The sequence below is a fragment of the Malaclemys terrapin genome, chromosome 2 (assembly GCF_027887155.1).
Source record: "Malaclemys terrapin pileata isolate rMalTer1 chromosome 2, rMalTer1.hap1, whole genome shotgun sequence".
Lineage (NCBI taxonomy): Eukaryota > Metazoa > Chordata > Testudines > Emydidae > Malaclemys > Malaclemys terrapin.
In genome coordinates this window covers 133,834,727-133,851,617 of record NC_071506.1, presented here as the reverse complement: position 1 = coordinate 133,851,617, position 16,891 = coordinate 133,834,727, and positions in this window count along the sequence as shown.

Sequence of the window (16,891 nt, the reverse complement as noted above, 5' to 3'; positions counted from 1 at the left end):
GTTGGGTGTAAAACATGGCTGTAATATTTTACATCCACTTTGATTAGACATAAATGATGGCCCAAGATTCAAGGCAATGGAAAACCAGCCTGTCAATAAAGCACATAGGATACTGTGGACCTGATCAGACACCCATTGAAGTCAATAGGATTTGACATTGTTGAGAGCTGGATCACACCCTGTAGAAATATATTTGATTGACTCCTGATATCAGTGGTAGGAGTTGCTTAGCACTTTGTAGTATGGAGCCCATAAAGACACCTGCAACTTCATTTTAAATTCTTTGAAAACCGCAGGCTTGATAGTTAGTTCCTGAAAGGTGCCTAAGAGAATTAGGCACCCAACTGCCATTGCATTTCAGTGGTATCTAGGCACCTAACTCCCTTAGGGTCCTCTGAAAATCTCAGTCTTTTTAATCTTATGCCAAGTGGGCAAGTTAGAATTCTGTTGCATACATTAACCTTCCGATATAAGCAGATGAAAGTGTATGTTTGTATACCCTATCAGCAGGCTCTGCTGTATATCCTGTTTGCTAAATGCCACCATTTCAGTTCAAACCTTATAAAACACCTGTAAGGGAGTTGAAATGCTTTTTCTATGATTAAAATGTTTCTTACTTCATCTGCATAACACAGCACTACTTCAATTTACTTTCAACACACAAAGGCTCATTAGTCTTCTGGCTGGTCAACAGTGTGGTTACATCTTTAAATCTCTGTCCTACAGTGTAGAAAGGATTTTTATATATATATATATATATATTGAAAACCCCACCCATATCTCTGCAGTATCTGCAGCATGAATTAGAAAGTCCACTGGGACATCTAGGTCAGCATGAGCAGATCTGACATCAGTCTGCAGAATATGCCTGCAATCAACAGCGCTGTAGGATTTTCTCCCCCCCCCCCCCCGCCCCCAAAGAGACTTCTTTTCACATGGCAATGAAAAATTAAAGTGCCTCTGCAGAATGTCACATCCAAAGGCGACTCTCTGCATCAGAAAATCCTTCTGTCTCTGCACAGAGAAAATGTATATAATCCAATAACCTACATTTGCTAATGCAATACTGAAATGCCCTCATGCACTTTGCAACACAACAGGGATTTAAAAGTAAAGCAGATTAAATCAGAGAGAAGCATCTATTTTGTAAATATGAAAACCAAACTGCATCAGCTGATAATAAAAACTCTCAGCAGCAGAACCGAGGGCCAGATTCTGATCTCTGTGAAAGTGCTGCATAACTGTAGTAAACCAATTTAATTTCAAAAGAATGACTCTGGATATGCATTAGTGTAAATAGCAGCAAGATCTGGCCCTAATTTAACACAACTGCACCAAGATATCATTACTTGCTTCTGTTTCCTTAACCTCAGATGCTGCCTGCTTGTGTTGCTTACAACTTTTTTTAAACAACTATAGAGTGGAGCTTTGTTCTGGTTTCCTTTGCTTTCACACACTGGGACTGACTCTCCTATAAACTTGCACTAGTTTTACACCACTGTAACCACACTGACCACCGTGGAATTACTCCTGAGTTACCCCAGTGTGAGATCCTGATCTCAGTTACCCTGGTTTTGTGCTGGTGTAGACTTCAGTGGAGTTACACCTACCTGACAACATCATATCCAAGAATAGAATTTGACCCAAAGGTTGTGAATAAATCAACAGGGAAGGGGGCATGCCTCCCTTAGCATCTATTCTTTAAAGCAAGATGGAACCTTGTAGCATTCCTTGTGCTAGTGAAATCCCTGCTTCGCCATAGGATGGAGATGTAAAAATCTAGTCTTGCTTAGTTCACCAAAGGGGTGTTAGCCAGTATTATGTATCTATCACCCTGTAAACTGTGTCAGTGTGACCATTTCCAACTAAGAAAATGGGCAACTATGGGCAGCGTCTGCATAATCTCAAAGAAAAATGACCCACAATCTCTCTTCAAATCTACTGCTGTTGGAGACATAGCCAGGGGAAATATGCAGAGTCAAAGGGATTTCACCCCAGCTGTGAGAGAGAACCACATGTCAAAGGGGAGAATAAAAGATGGAAATATTCAATGTTCCACTGACAAGTATGAAAAATGTGACGGAAGTCAGTCTAAGTGGAGGGTGGAAGGATCAACTCAAATGTTTATCTCAGGAAGGAGTGTTTTTAAAAGCATGGCTAGCTGTTTTAGAATCCTTTAATAAGCAGGTGGCTACTTTAGATTAGAAATTCCAGGGGGTTGAAATTCACTGTGCATCTTCTACCAAGCGGAAGGGGCTCAACACCTCTGAAAATCCAGCCATATCTGTGATGTTCATGGCATACAAACAGGAAAATAGAATATTGTGTGTTTTATCATTCTGGAAGGTTGCAGTGCAGCACTCCTTTATTTCTTAAAACCGGGAACTCTCGCGCACCCGAACCAGAAAGAGAGAAAACCGGCTGCTCCCTAAGGCAGAGGCTGGGTCTTTGCAGATTGACTGAAGAAAACCCACATCACACACTGCTCTACAGAGTCCTCTAGCCTGCAATCAGTAGAACCAGGAAACCCCTTACAAACTTAGTTATAGCTTGTAATTTTAATACAGTTCTCAAGATGTCACTGGTATCTAAATCTGGCACCAGAAAACCAAGGCACTCTAAGTTAGAGGCCACTTCTGGGGCCTATTTACCCATCTGTGAAATAAGTATAATTTGAGATCCAGAGTTCCCTTAGAACATTTTCAGGGGACTTCTCAATATTTTCTATTGAATTGTAGTTGATGGACTGACTTACGAAACCCCAAAGATACAAGACAGGAGCAAATGATGTGTACTCCTAAAATAGTGGACGAACACTGTCTTACTCTAAGAACACAAGAGACTTACTGGTGGTGTATTAAAAACGTATCGTACCTGGCAGCTGGCTGGAAAGTAGTACCAGAGTCAGAGTTAAGATTAGGAGAGTCAGGCAATTGCCCAAGGTATCAGAACTAGACAGGAATCCTTAGTGAATATTTATCCCTGCTAGCCAGATTCTGAGATGCAAAGGCCATTCCTGGATGGTACGCTTCCATCACTTAAATTATGACAAGCTTAGATAGAGGTCTGGTAGTTGGATCCTCGTGCCTCTATAGAGCTCCATTGACTTCAGTGGGATTCCCTGGGGGGAAAGGGTCTGCCTTTGTGTATCAGATTGCAAAGTAAAGACTTTATTTCTTAGTAGTAGAGGCGACTGTTAGTATTTTCCTATATTCTATTCTAACATGAACATCTGCCAACACTTGAAGGCAGTAAAAATGTCACTTGGCAAGTAAAAAAAGGTGACACAGCTTTAAATTCCATTGATATACAGTGGAATAAGAAAGCTTTGGAAGGACAAAGTGGGGGAAAATGTTAAATATTCTTCTACAAACAGGAACTACACCTCATAAATGGAGACAGGTGGCGTGTGTGAGAACTTGTCAGTCTGAATGTGACACGCTAACATTTCTTTGCTTGTTTCTTTTTGAAATTCTACCAAGATCAACTAGCAAATGATGCCAATTCTTTGTTCTAACCTCTTTATTCCCAATTATGGGGCTGAAAAAAAATCCCTTAATATGGTAATTTATATAGAATTTCATTAGCATACTACTTTTGTAATAAAATCATGCAAATAATGATCCCAGTTGAGGAAAGCATCTCCAAGAAAATATTTGCACACCTGCTTAAAACTAGGGAGGCGCGTAAGTGCTGCCCTGAAAAAAAAGGATGAACTTAAAATCCTGGTCATGGACCAAGATCCTAACATGTAAGGAACTGTACAAACACAGAACCAAAAGATAGTCCCGACCCGAAAGAGCAGGGGCCTGATTATCCACTGCCTTATGCCTTGTGCAGTCCTCTACATCTGTGCAAAATGGATGTGAGATGTTACACCTGCTCTGCGCAGCATCATGTCTTTGGTAAATGAAACCACTCTGGCTCCCTGTCAAGTAAAGTAAGTGAAATTCCAGTCATCTGGATTTGCTCTGGTAAATTGACTTAAATTAATAATAGATTTAAAGACGTGGGAGGCTGAAATGTGCTTTGCTTTTCTCAGTTCCTTGTTGTCACCTGACTTGCCTCTGGTATGTAAGGGTCTTGGTGGCCATCAGTTTGCAGAGAAATTGCTTAATTTTAAGGTGAGATCAAAAGCTTTCCACCCACTCAGCAGTCTTAAGTTCAGTGCTCTGTTCTAGAAGAGATTTGCTTGCATGCTATGTAGTCGTGGTTTTAGGGATGTCATCAGTTGTCTGAAAACTTGCTCAATAGGTGTACAAAAATATATTAGCTACTATTTTAAAATGTATTTAGTTGTAATTTTTAACCCTCCATTCTATTACAAGTTTTATGGAGGGCAGTGGGGTTAAGTGGATAGGGCACTGGACTGGAAGTCAGGAGACCTGGGTTTTATTCCTGGCTCTGCCACTGACCTGCTGCGTGACCAAGTTATTCCCTCTCTCTGCTTTGGTTTTCCCTCCCACATTTTTGACTATCTTGCATATTTGGATTATAAGTTCTTTACAGCAGGGATTTTCTTTTCCTAAATGTCTGTATAGTGCCTATCACAATGGAGCCTTGATCTCTGATGGGTGGGACCTCTAAACATTAATGTCATACAGATAATCATAAAGATCTTATTAAAAACTTCCTTGCTTCCCTTTATGAAAGAGATCAATCTAAAAAAATCTGATTTTCCCCCCTAGATTATTGAAAAATCATGAGCCAAATTCATGCCTGTGTAATTCCAAGGAAGCTGTACTGGACGGGAGTTTGATCCAGTAGGCTTGGATTTTCCTGTTGGTAATCGTGGGATACAGTTACTACAGGAGTAGCTATTTTTGTCAATGGACTCAGAGTGGTGTAAGAATAAGGCTCAATGTTTTAAACATTGCAGTATAAGTACATTTGGGGTCCAGGAGATATGTTCTGATCCTATTTCTATACTGCCCTGCATCTTCTAGCCATTTACACCTATGGAGAGCGGTATAAAATAATACCGTTCTGATCTGCCAGTGCATTACAACCACTTGAGGCTGGTGTGAATCATGACACAAGGCTGAAGACAGTGGAGAAGCAGGCTCACGCCCAAAAGGTCTTATAAGCTTATGTTAGTGGGAACTGCATGTGTGGCTCAAGACCTGATATAAGAATTTAATTCCTATATTGAAAACCTTGTAATAGAAAGGCAATATGAAATGTGAGGTGCTTATGGTCTCTGAACTTACTCACTATGTCTGGAAGACCATTGGTTTTGTATAGTCCCATAAAATTTTATGTCTGCTGTCAAAGCCTGTCGATTCCTTCTAAATTCTAAAACAAAATCTTCCACTCAAAGTCTGCTCTCAGCTTTATAGCTGTAGAATGCCATCCTCCATGCACAGACCGCTCACTGAGCAGTTTTGCCCAAAGGAGGTCCCTTTTTCAACCGGAGGGACCATAGCTTCCTTTCTAACTGAAATCCCCAGTCTGTGCAGGTTCACCCCTGCAAGGTGCTGACCTCTCTGGCCTTGATTCAGCAAAGCACATGATTTACTTTAAGCATCTGAAAAGCAGTCCCATGGAAATCATAGGACTATTCACATGCTTAACTTGAACTTGTGCACAAGTGATTTGCTGGTTCAGTACCACAGGGAGCACTGTAGTATCCTCCTTTTTAAAAAAGAACTGCCATAGCACAGCCAGTGACAGAATTCCTGCAATAGAAACACCAGCCATCTAATTAAGGTGAAATTCACACTTCTGCAAGGTGCTAGCACGCACTCTGTATCCCATGTAAACCCTCAAAATGGGGTTTAAGTGAAATTTAAGGGGTCTATAGCTCTTGTGCTGGCATACAGGTGAATATCGCCTCTAGTGAATGAGAAATGGGTTTACAACATCCATTTAATCTACTTATTTATTATTTTATTATATTGTGAGGCGTACTTAATCAAAGTTTGTCAACTGCTTTGAGCTCAAAGGAGAAATGATGAAGGGCAGATGGATTAAGGCTGTAGATGGATTAATAAGAGTCCATTTTATGCTACAAATATGCTACAGGGCGAGATTCAGCCTCTAAGGTTCCCTATGTTCTAGGTCAGAGGGTCATTTGTATCAGCCAGTCTCCTCCTAGTCAGTCAATGCTTCTCTGGCAATAATGGAGTCTCTCACCCATGTGAACTGTATTTGGCAAACAAAGGGCGTGGCAGGGAATTGGAAGATTAGAATTCCAAGATTATTTGAAAACAAATCTTGCTAGCCTGCAGACACAGAGCATGCATATGTGGCACATGAATAGAGGATAATAAGCTTTTATAAAGAACAATTTCATCCAAGGATCTGAAATCATTTCCCAAGTATTAATTAAGCCTCCCTATTAAGTAGGTATGTGCAATTATATTTTGCAATTGGATAAACTGGCCCAGTGAAGTGACTTGACTTGTCCAGTGTTCAATAGTGAATCAGTAGACAAGTCAGGAATAGAATCTAGGAGTCCTGACATTAAATTCCTCACTGTAATTACTAAATGAAGTTCATCCCTAATGCTGGGGAGAGAATTCAGGAGTCCCCACTCCCGTGCCCTACTCGAACCACTAAACAAAGCTGGGAATAGAAGCTGGGAGTCCTGGCTCCCAGCTCCCTGTTCCAGCAGCTCTGCCTTGGCAGGATATGAATTGGAACAGTTAAATAAAAATGTAATATATTTTCGGTCTTTTTGCAGCCCAGAAGTCATTGCAAGTGGCAGATGAAAGATTTGCTTAAAAACAAAACCTCCTATTAAAAAGAGAGGCTGAAATGCCCTCTAATTACAGTTTGAAGGGTGATAAGATGCCTCAGACAATGAGCCTTGGCAAAGGAATTTGATCGGTGCCCAGAATAGCAACCCATAATGGAATGTGGTAATGTGACTGCCCCTCCCAAGTGATAGCCAGTCTGACTTTGCCTCTAACAGGCTACAGTTATGCGCTGCAGTGGCAAGAGGGAATTGAGACTCCCTTAAGCAATAATTTCCAGCTGCTGCTGCAGTCATTCGAAAGGAGTCTTTTGTTGCAACTCACTAATGTAGGCAGAAGGACTCTGGGTACAGGTTTTTCAGAGATGAAAATGAGTCAAATTACAATAAAAAGCCTGTAAGGGCTAGATCATTCGATGGTGCAAATCAGAATAACTCCATTAACTTTAGTAGAGCTATGATCATTTATACCAGCCGAAGATCAGACCCTCTATACTTTACAGGCACAAAATATGATGCAAAGTTGAATGTTTGCAGATGTAAGTGGAATTCTTTGTAGGGTAAAATGAATCTGCAAACTCTTCGTTATACTGATATGGTGAAACCTAAAGATCCCAAATGAGGTAAGGGCCCCTTTGGGCTAAGCAAAAAATACAAGTACAAAAATACAGTAGGATACAGTGCCTGCCCTGAAGAGCTTGAAGGATAACTAGATGAAGTGTGAAAGGAAATAAAAGTCCAGAGAAGTGAAGGTCATACAGCAATTTAGCAGCAAAGCCAGGTACAAAACCCACATCTCCTGGCTCCCAGGTCAGTGCCCTTCTCTCTGAATCACACTGCCTCTTTGATTTTTGCTTTTTTTACAAAAATTAAGATTTGTAGTTTATATTGTGTGTTTTCAGCGCTGTGAGTTTGTTATAAGCATGTTCCATTCTGATTTGCTGATCTATAAAGACTTGGCCGCAGCACTCTATACATCAAGGACACTTTAACATCCTTTTAAAATGGCACTGGAACTTGTTACTTTGGCCAACATGTTGAAGGCAAGCTTCTGTGAGCCTCCTTCAACACTGTACTATTGCGTGTCTTTACAGGTCTGCTCCAAAGCTTATTGAAGCAAATGGGAATCTGTCTGGAGTTTAGCTCAGGCTCGAACAGTTCACTAATATTAACCTTTAAAATCAATGAAACAGTTAGGTGGTGCCTTTCAAACACAAGCCCTCTGAGTGGATTACAGGGCCAAATCAATTAAAAATACTAAACCAAATGCACACTTAGCATTTCCAGAAGTCCACATTCTGGAAAGAGATATTGTTAATTGATGGGCAATTCCCCAGGAAGATCTGGAGACTCAAAGATAAGATCTATGCTAGAATCCATATATTGTCAGATGAATGAGATGGGGAATGCAATGGTTCTGATTCTGGTGTCTCAGCAGTAGCTGGGTAATCAGCAGTAATGACAATGCCTGTGTAAAGCTGCATCAGTAAGATCAGAATCAGGCTCACAGTTATTTAAACAGCTCCTTTGAATGAAAGAACAGGAGTACTTGTGGCACCTTAGAGACTAACAAATTTATTAGAGCATAAGCTTTCGTGGGCTACTGCCCACTTCTTCGGATGCATATAGAGTGGAATAAATATTGAGGAGATATATACACACACATACAGAGAGCATGAACAGGTGGGAGTTCATGCTCTCTGTATGTGTGTATATATATCTCCTCAATATTTATTCCACTCTATATGCATCCGAAGAAGTGGGCTGTAGTCCACGAAAGCTTATGCTCTAATAAATTTGTTAGTCTCTAAGGTGCCACAAGTACTCCTGTTCTTTTTGCGGATACAGACTAACACGGCTGCTACTCTGAATCCTTTGAATGAGTGATGCATGCATTCAATAATGAAGTCTCAGAACACCCTTATGAGATGGGTAGGTATTGTATCCATTTTACAGAGGCACAAAAATAAGGCTCAAATAGCCGCCATTCAATGCATCTGCTACAGCTGATCCTCTTGGCAAATTCCAAAGAGAAGAGGTGGAAGCCCCATTGCTTAGAACATGTCAATTAGATTGGATAAAACACTAATATCAGTGTGATGGGGTACATGGGCAGAGAGATGGCTTATATGGGGTACCGGGTCTCTTCAGTTTCTAGAGAAGGGCAGAGTAAAACACCTAAGTCTCTGTGAATCCAGGCCTTAGGCACTTGGTATGTGTCTATGCTGCACTCTAAGGCCAGGCTCAGATTCAGGTTTCAGTTCAAGCCCACTTTCCATCCTCTCACAAATCCATCAGGCTTTGGACCCAAGTCCTACCACCCTGCTAGAGGAATGGGCACAAGCCTGTTTTTCAGCGTGGATGCAGAACTGCCTGAGGTCTGCACAGTGCTGTATGGATGCATTAGCATGGCTTTCTTACTCAGGGTATGTCTATACTACAAAATTAGGTTGAATTTATAGAAGCCGTTTTTTTAGAAATCGTTTTTATACAGTCGATTGTGTGTGTCCCCACATAAAATGCTCTAAGTGCATTAAGTCGGCGGACCGTGTCCACAGTACCGAGGCTAGCGTTGACTTCCGGAGCATTGCACTGTGGGTAGCTATCCCACAGTTCCCGCAGTCTCCACCACCCATTGGAATTCTGGGTTGAGATCCCAATGCCTGATGAGGCAAAAACAGTGTCGCCGGGGATTCTGGGTACATGTTGTCAGGGCCCCGCCACCCCCTTCTGAGAGCAACGGCAGACAATTGTTTTGTGCCTTTTTTCCTGGGTTACCTGTGCAGATGACATACCACGGCAAGCATGGAGCCCGCTCAGCTCAGCTCACCGTCACCATATGTCATCTGGGTGCTGGCAGACGTGGTACTGCATTGCTACACAGCAGCAGCTAATTGCCTTTTGGCAGTAGATGGTGTATTACGATCGCTAGTGGTGATAGCCCTGTGGAAGCTTGCAATGCCAGACAGCTTTGGGAATCAAACTGGAGTGGGCAAATCTACTGTGGGGGCTGCTGTGATCCAAGTAGCCAACGCAATCAAAGACCTGCTGATATCAAGGGTAGTGACTCTGAGAAACATGCAGGTCATAGTGGATGTCTTTGCTGCAATGGGATTCCCTAACTGTGGTAGGGCGATAGACAGAACCCATATCCCTATCTTGTCACCGGAGCACCAAGCCAGCGAGTATAAACCAAAAAGGGTACTTTTCAATGCTGCTGCAAGCCCTGGTGGATCACAAGGGACATTTCACTAACATCAACGTGGGATGGCTGGGAAAGGTACATGATGCTTGTGTCTTCAGGAACTCTGGTCTGTTTCAAAAGCTGGAGGAAGGGACTTTCTTCCCGGACCAGAAAGTAACCGTTGGGGATGTTGAAATGCCTATAGTTATCCTTGGGGACCCAGCCTACCCCTTAATGCCATGGCTCATGAAGCCGTACACAGGCAGCCTGGACAGTAGTCAGGACCTGTTCAACTATAGGCTGAGCAAGTGCAGAATGGTGGTAGAATGTGCATTTGGACATTTAAAAGTGCGCTGGCGCAGTTTACTGACTTGAATAGACCTCAGCGAAACCAATATCCCCATTGTTGTTGCTGCTTGCTGTGCGCTCCACAATATCTGTGAGAGTAAGGGGGACATTTATGGCGGGGTGGGAGGTTGAGGCAAATCACCTGGCCGCTGATTACACGCAGCCAGACACCAGGGCGGTTAGAGTACAGCAGGGCGCAGTGCGCATCAGAGAAGCTTTGAAAACGAGTTTTGTGACTGGCCAGGCTACGGTGTGAAACTTCTGTTTGTTTCTCCTTGCTGAACTCTCCCCCTCCCCCCCGGTTCACTCTACTTCCCTGTAAGCTAACCACCCTCCCTGTCCCCCTTCGAGCACCGCTTGCAGAGGCAATAAAGTCATTGTTACTTCACATTCATGGATTCTTTATTAATGCATCACACAAATAGGATAACTGCCAAGGTAGCCTGGGAGGGGTGGGGGAGGAGGGAAGCACCGGGTGGGGTGGGGGAGGAGGGAAGGACAAGGACACACGGCACTTTAAAACTTTAACACTTATTGAAGGCCAGCCTTCTGTTGCTTGGGCAATCATCTGGGGTGGAGTGGCTGGGTGAGGAGGCTGCAGAACTTGGGGAGGAGGGCTGTTGGTTACACAGGGGCTGTAGCAGTGGTCTCTGCTCCTGCTGCCTTTCCTGCGGCTCAACCATATCCTGGAGCATATCAGTTTGATGCTCCAGCAGCCAAAGCATCGACTCTTGCCTTCTGTCAGCAATCTGACACCACCTATCCTCTTCAGCCCGCCACTTGCTCTCTTCAGCCTGCGATTCAGCCCGCCACCTCTCCTCTCGTTCATATTGTGCTTTTCTGCACTCTGACATTGTCTGCCTCCACGCATTCTGCTGTGCTCTGTCAGTGTGGGAGGACATCTGGAGCTCCGAGAACATATAATCCCAAGTCCACCGTTTTCTCCTTTTAATCTTCAGTAGCCTCTGCGAAGGAGAAACATTTGCAGCTGATGGAGGAAAAGGGGAGAGGTGGTTAAAAAGACACATTTTAGAGAACAATGGGTACACTCTTTCACGTTATATTTTGCTGTTCACATTACACAGCACATGTGCTTTCGTTACAAGGTCGCATTTTTCCTCTTATATTGAGGGCCTACCGGTTTGGTGTGAGAGATCACTCATGCAGTGCCAGGCAACAGAATTCGGTTTGCAGGCAGCCATGGTAAGCCACAGTCTTTTGGCTTTTTTAACCTTCATAACATGTGGGAATGGTTTCAAACAGCAGCACCCTCATTTCCCATACCAAGCACCCGTTGGGTTGGCCATTTAAAATGGGTTTGCAATGTAAAAGGAAGGGCTGAACAAACCCAACTAACCCCCCTCACCTCCCACACCCAATTCTCTGAGATGATCACTTCACCCGTCTTCCCCCCCCCCCCCCCCCCCACTGTGTGGCTAACAGCGGGGAATATTTCTGTTCAGCCAAGCAGGAACGGGCACCTCTGAATGTCCCCTTAATAAAATCATCCCATTTCAACCAGGTGACCGTGAATGATATCACTCTTCTGAGGATAACAAAGAGAGATAAGGAATGGATGTTGTCTGCATGCCAGCAAACACCGGGACCATACGCTGCCATGCTTTGTTATGCAATGATTCCAGACTACATGCTACTGGCCTGGCGTGGTAAAGTGTCCTACCATGGCAGACGGGATAAGGCAGCCCTCCCCAGAAACCTTTTGCAAAGGCTTTGGGAGTACATGAAGGAGAGCTTTCTGGAGATGTCCCTGGAGGATTTCTGCTCCATCCCCATACACGTTAACAGACTTTTCCAGTAGCTGTACTGGCTGCGATTGCCAGGGCAAATTAATCATTAATCATTAAACACGCTTGCTTTTAAACCATGTGTAATATTTACAAAGGTACACTCACCAGAGGTCTGGGAGCACGTCTTGGGTGAGTCCGGGGGTTACTGGTTCCAGATCCAGGGTGATAAACATATCCTGGCTGTTGGGGAAACTGGTTTCTCCGCTTCCTTGCTGTGAGCTATCTTCATCGTCTTCATCATCATCTTCCTCGTCCCTCAAACACACTTCCATGTTGCGTGATTCTCCATTGATGGAGTCAAAGCACAGGGTTGGGGTAGTGGTGGCTGCACCCCCAGCATGGCATGCAGCTCCACGTAGAAGCGGCATGTCTGCGGCTCTGCCCAGGACCTTCCGTTTGCCTCTCTGGCTTTGTGGTAGGCTTGCCTTAGCTCTTTAATTTTCATGCGGCACTGCTGTGCGTCCCTGTTATGGGCTCTGTCCTTCGTGCCCTTTGAGACTTTTTCTAATGTTCTGGCATTTCATTTACTACTACGGAGTTCAGCTAGCACTGATTCGTCTCCCCATATGGCGAGCAGATCCTGTACCTCCCATTCGGTCCATGCTGGAGCTCTTTTGCGATCCTGGGACTCCATCATGGTTACCTGTGCTCTGCGTGGTCACCTGTGCTCTCCATGTTGGGCAAACAGGAAATGAAATTCAAAAGTTCGCAGGGCTTTTCCTTCTACCTGGTCAGTGCATCTGAGTTGAGAGTGCTGTCCAAAGCGGTCACAATGAAGCACTCTGGGATAGCTCCAGGAGGCCAATACCGTTGAATTCCATCCACATTACCTCAAATCCGACCCGGAAAGGCCGATTTCAGCGTTAATCCCCTCGTCAGAGGTGAAGTAAAGAAATTGGTTTAAAGGGCCCTTTAAGTTGAAAAAAAGGGCTTTGTTGTGTGGACATGTCCAGGCTTAATTCGATATAACGCTGCTTAATTCAACCTAAACTCGTAGTGTAGACCAGGCCTTAGATTCAGCAATTGTAAGCCCAGGTTTACAATGCAGTGTGGAAGCTCAAGTACGTGCTTGGAAAGCCCAACACACAGCCTGGGGGCCCACAGACCTGGCCTTACAATGCAGAGTAGATGTACTCTAAGGAGCCTTTGTCACTTTTGAAAATGGGACTTTAGTTTCTAAGTTATTTCGGTGCTTTGGAACATTTTACCCAAAGTGACTTGGCAAAGTTCACACAGCTCGACAGTGGCAGGGTTGAGACCTCTTACTTCTTACTGGGAAGACCAGGGGAAAACCAATACTTTGCACCCATATCAAGAATTATTGATATTTTTTTTGGCTCTTTGACCTAGTAATTGCGGTTAACAATGTCACTCGGTGACTGTATGATGTAATAACACACAAGCTTAATCATTTTGATGACAAAAGATCAGCTGGATATTTCTCCTTTCCTTTCGTCCCTCACACTGTCCCAGAGCCTCAGCCGTACTTCAGGCAAAAGCATTTGTAAATGGATGGCATTTGTCGCCTGGAAGGTGAGCAGTCTTGGGGTGCAATCTTTGCTTCATCGAAGTAAATGGCGAAATTCCCATTGACTTCAATGGAGCCAGGATTTCACTTGTTGAGTAGAATGTGCAATGGGAAAGGAGGCTGAAGGAATTAGTCAGTGGGTGAAGTTCAGTTTCCCCCGTAAGTCTCACTTAAGCCCTCCACCAGACCTGAAGTGGTAGAGGGGCCTATCCGCACAAGGATGAATTTAATCCAAAGAGAGTGAAATGGAGCCTTGCCATCAAAGGCTTTGGAGGGGAGCCAAAGTACTTCAAAATCAATCTACGTCTTTATGGGAAGCTGGTCTCGCAGAATAGGGGCCATGGGTGACTGAGCAGGCTGGTTTGACTCAGTAGCTGGATGCAAAATATGGTGTGATGAGCAAGTGAAGCAGCAGCAGCACCATGCAGGGCCAAGTTTTTTCAGAGTCCTTCCTTCCACCGCCCGCCCCCCCAACCCCAAAGGGAGGGGTGAGAAGCAATTCGGTTCCACATGGCAATGGAAATACTTGTGTACATAAATGAATAAATAAGGTAACCACAATGGGGGGTGGGGGGAGAAACCGTTCCATGGCAGGATAAAATCAATTCTCTATTATTGGGGCCTGTTCCTGCTCAGAGTGAAGTTGATAGCAGAACTTCTTGGCAGTCACATCAGACTCTGTAATAATTCTCCATGGCTGTTGACTGCATAGCTGAATTTATGGTCTTTACAAGTTTTGGTGGTGCATACCAATGATTTAATATAGACAAGGCCTTATTTACAACAGTGAAACGGGGCTTAGAATCAGAGCCAGATCCCCAGCTGGTGTGTAAATCAGCACCACTCCACTGGCCCTACTCTGCAGAGTCACACTTAAGCAAGACCCTTTTTGGGGACACAGAGGAATGAGCCTGACATTTAGTCCCTAGTTAAAAGGGCTTTGATTAGTAGAAAACGATGCACATAAAAATTCTGGTTGCATGGCAGATTATGCTCTTTGCAGACAAGAATTGCCTCATTAAGGAAACAGACAGTGATAAGATTTTTTTTTTTAAACGTCAAGCTGTTTTGTGTTCCAAATAAGTTTAGTCCAGATTTCTTTTTGTCTTGCAGGCTAAAACAGTCATAAATATTTAACTGACTTCCTAGGCATCTGCTGAATTTCTTTGCTTATTGGGCAGGTTTGTCTGTGGAGCTTTGTATTAATGCGACAAATGGGTGATGGGGTTGTCTGATCAAGTGTGGCCCAGTGCCAGGTACAGTTCCATTTGTGTTTTTGATGGGTTCTCCACTAGAACTTGGAACTCAGATAAAGCATAAGAACGGCCATACTAGGTCAGACCAAAGGTCCATCCAGCCCAGTATCCTGTCTGCTGACAGTGGCCAATGCCAGGTGCCCCAGAGGAAGTGAACCTAACAGGTAATGATCAAATGATCTCTCTCCTGCCATCCATCTCCACCCTCTGACAAACAGAGGCTAGGGATACCGTTCCTTACCCATCCTGGCTAATAGCCATTAATGGATTTAACCTCTGTGAATTTATCTAGGTTTTTTTTTTTAAACCCTGTTATAGTCCTAGCCTTCACAACCTCCTCAGGCAAGGAGTTCCACAGGTTGACTGTGCGTGCTGTGAAGAACGTCCTTTTATTTGTTTTAAATCTGCTGCCCATTAATTTCATTTGGTGGCCCCTAGTTCTTATATTATGGGAACAAGTAAATAACTTTTCCTTATTCATTTTCTCCACACCACTCATGATTTTATATGCCTCTATCATATCCCCCGATTAATCTCCTCTTTTCCAAGCTGAAAAGTCCTAGCCTCTTTAATCTCTCCTCATATGGGACCCGTTCCAAACCCCTAATCATTTTAGTTGCCCTTCTCTGAACCTTTTCTAATGCCAGTGTATCTTTTTTGAGATGAGACGAACACATCGGTACGCAGTATTCCAGATGTGGGCGTACCATGGATTTATATAAGGGCAATAAGGTATTCTCTGTCTTATTCTCTATCCCTTTTTTAATGATTTCTAACATCCTGTTGGCTTTTTTGACTGCCGCTGCACACTGCGTGGACGTCTTCAGAGAATTATCCACGATGACTCCAAGATCTCTTTCCTGATTAGTTGTAGATACAACATGATGGGGGGCTAGTTTATGTATAGTTGGGGTTATTTTTTCCAATGTGCATTACTTTACATTTATCCACATTAAATTTGATTTGCTAATTTCAAAGCCGATCAAAAGAACTGTCACGGAGGAGGTTTAAGGTAACCATAAAGCAAGGCTTATAATAGATATTCTGTGAGGCCATTGGGTTGCTGCAGTTAACAAAGCTGCAGGTTGTGTTGCAGTTCAGGTAACAAGGGAAGGAGCTGTTACTGCATATCTGCACAGGATTTTCAAATTAACTCTGGCATTCACATTAAATATTGCATTGGATCCTCAGCTGCAGCGGAGATTTGGCTCACAGTCACCTTTGCCCTCTCTGACATTCCTTCATTCCTGGAGTTGATCCAGTCCCTTGCCATAACTTAGAGCAGCCTCGGAGGCTATCCCAGCACTTGGCATAGATGCAGCACATGCCAACAGAAGGAGGAGTTCTACCAGTGTAGGAACGTGACTTCCCTGAATGACATTAGCTATGCTGACAGAAGCATATTGCTGGCATACTTGCATCTTCACTGGGGTTTTTTTGCTGATATAGTTTAAGTGTAGACCTGGCCGTAGATTGCTGAAACAGTTCCTTGGAAATATTGGCAGCAGTTCTGAATCGCTGGACTTTAGCCACAGCCTCTTTCTCCTAGTACCATTCCTTGGGCTGGGGGCTGGAAGGGATGGTAGTGTTGAGCCAGTAGGCTGGCTCTTTGCTACCCAAGGAGTAAGAGCTGGTTAAGCCAGCATTCTTGGTGCTTTGCACCAAAGGAGAGGATGTGAAAGTCAGGCCATCAGCTCCTCTTGCTGTTTGGGCCCTATCATTTTTAGGTTTGAACCTGTCAGGTATTGAGCCCCCTTAGTCTCTGACTGCAATGGGGGCTAAGTGTCCTCAGTGCATCACTGGGATCATTAAGCCTTCAACTCGGCAAGTTAGTGTCAAGCTTACAAAGCAACGCTTTAATTGGCATTAAGAGGGGAGAAGACAACCCCACCCCATAAAAGCGACTTTCTTCCTCTTTCTCTTCTAATTCACAGATCTCTCGGAGCACTTTCTTTTCCTCCAAAAATAAATTCTTGCCCCCAGGCTGAGATCCTTCATGCGAAGCCTCCTCCCTGAGCCCATTTTAACCAGAGTGCTATAACGCCACGGTGGTATCAGTTTAGAATGAAA